Source organism: Pteropus alecto, unplaced genomic scaffold, assembly GCF_000325575.1.
Source record: "Pteropus alecto unplaced genomic scaffold, ASM32557v1 scaffold239, whole genome shotgun sequence".
NCBI classification, from domain to species: Eukaryota; Metazoa; Chordata; class Mammalia; order Chiroptera; family Pteropodidae; genus Pteropus; species Pteropus alecto.
This window is the reverse complement of record NW_006494613.1, coordinates 6,984,238-6,986,899: the sequence shown is the minus strand read 5'-3', so window position 1 is coordinate 6,986,899 and position 2,662 is coordinate 6,984,238. Positions and strand designations below refer to the sequence as shown.

Below are 2,662 nucleotides of genomic sequence, written 5' to 3'. Positions count from 1 at the left end.
TTTTTTTTTACTGAAGAATAACAGAATATATAATCTTTTGGAAGCAATCTTTAATAGATCTTTTGGAAGAAATCTTAACTAGGTTTAAAAAATATGTATGTTATGACTATATGTATGTTCTTGCATTTTAACCAGTTAAGCAGTGAACCAAAATTCATATATATAATGTTTTATTCAAATACAGAAACATAGTAAGGAAGTCCTTTTTAAGCACGAGCTTGCTGCTTAGTTTCATTTACAGAATCAGAGCATAGATACTAAATTCTTTTCATTGTTTGATCTAAATATTTCCATCTCCTATCTGTTTTGACCACAGGTATAGAACCCGTCGATTTAACTACATGATGCCTCTATGGAAAATGCTTTAACAAAAACATATTTAGCAAAAGGGTAAAATATGAGATCATAGAAAGAGACTAGACTTTGGTGATGAGCGCACAGTGGAATATATAGATAATGTATTATAAAATTGTATACTTGAAACATATAAAGTTATTAACCAACATTACTATAATTAATTAAAATAAAAAAATTGAGAAAAAAAATATTTGACAATTCTTACCCCGCCCTCTACAGCACCAGTCTTCCTAGGTGGTCTCCCATCCAAGTACTAACTAGGCCCAACCCTGCTTTGCTTCTGAGATCAGATGGGATCGGGCTTGTTCAGGGTGGCATAGCCATAGACTTGGCAATTCTTTTTCACAAAAGCAAAGCATGATAAATTTAGGGAGAAATGGAGAATTTTGCAAGAGATGTTCTGTGTGCTGAAAGTGTTTTCTAAAGGCAATATTTAAAAGATCATTCTGAGGTTATTTATTTTTAAGTACATAGCTTAAAGATGGATTATATTTGCAAAGGTATCCTTTCCACATAAACAAGCAAAAGGAAGGAAGGAAAGAAAGAAGGAAGGAAGGAAAGAAAGAAGGAAGGAAGGAAGGAAAGAAGGAAGGAAGGAAGGAAGGAAGGAAGGAAGGAAGGAAGGAAGGAAGGAAGGAAGGAAAGGAGAGAGAGTGAGGTGCTAGTATAAAGGCACACACAATGTGCTGCATTGGCAACATAAAGAAAGCAATGGATTATTGTGTGAAAATTTCAACACGTATTGGTACTTTCTTCAGCTCCTGTTTCTTCAGAGGAAATAACACACACTATCCATTCATCCTGTGTCTTACTATTTGTCTCATAACAGATACCTAATATCTGTATTTGTTGAATTGTAGGAAGAAATTTATTAATTCCTTAATCATCAAATTAACACTCTATCACTAATAAAATTTCAGCACCTTTTGGAATTGTCATTTAGATACACTCAGTGCTTCTCTCTTAGGAAAGGCAACAATGAAAGTATTCTTAACTTTTAAAATATCTGCATTCCCAAAAGTCTGATTCTTAAATTGTTTTAAAAATTATACGTATTTTAATCTGTTTTATTAAATTATATCTATCATTAGTTGACATTTTAAAATTTGAAACTGATAGCCATACGAATATGTTTTTCCTCACCAACGCTAAATTAATACTATATTCGAGAAGGAAGCATACTCTTGAAGCTAAGTGTTTAAATAAAATGAAAAAACAATTGAACAGACATTAACAGATATTTTTAAACACTAAATTTAAGACACAGAACACTATTTTACATGTTTATGTGGATAGGATAAAAAATGTATAGGTAGGCAAGCAAGACCTTTAAATATAAGATTTTTACATGGAAAATACATAGCTACAGCAGCAAAAACCTGATATAATAATGTCTTAAATAAATGAGACTTTTTTTCATATAACAATCTGAGTATAAACATTACAAGTCTATGGTTTTATGGGGTCAAGAGACACAGGCTGCTTTTATCTTTTTCTTCTGCCATTATCAACACAGAACTTTCAGATCTTATTCCAAAATGGTTGCTCCAACTCCAGCAATCATGTTCACATTCCAGCCACATAAAAGATAAAAAGAAGAGAGTGGGGGATTTTCCCTTTAAGGCTACTGTACAGAGTTTACATACCATTTTATTTCATACCCCAGTGTCCAAATATATTTTCATTTTACAGCTAGCTGCAAGGGAGACTAAAAAATGTATCTTTTATGAAAAGAAAAAAAAAGAACTAAAACTCATAGGACTTATAACCAAAAGGATGAAGGAGAAATCAGATATTAGGGGACAGCTAGTAGTCCCTGATACAAAAGTTTAAGTCAAGAGGAATTTCACATGTATTTTGCATCATGACTATAAATTTTGCTTTTCAAATTACATCAAAATCACCATCATGATAAAGTTTCAAAGAAAATACATGTGAATCATATTCTATATAAATATTGGTTACTACTGTTTGTCTCAGGTGAATTCAACAATCCATCATTTCAGGCTAAGCATATATCAAAATTCTATTGTCGATAATGAAATAATAGCCAATAAATACCTAACAGTTCATGAGAATTAATTACACCCCAGAGACAATTATAAGCATATGAATGTAGTAACTTACTTAATTGTACCACATCTCTTTGAGGAGGGTTACTATTATTATCCCAGCTTTACAAATAACAAAAATTTTAAAAAGCTTGGTCCCTTTTGAATGTGAGCACTAAAAATAATTGATAATTGCATTTTCTTGACTAATGAAGTGTTGGATAAATGAACAAACAAACTATTGGAGGAATGAC

General features: G+C 31.6%; 1 pseudogene; it reads right to left on the bottom strand.

Annotated features, from left to right (window-relative positions):
* Nucleotides 1–567: 567 nt before the first annotated feature.
* LOC112474537 lies at nucleotides 568–685 on the bottom strand (annotated as a pseudogene).
* Between the last annotated feature and the right edge of the window lie 1,977 nt (nucleotides 686–2,662).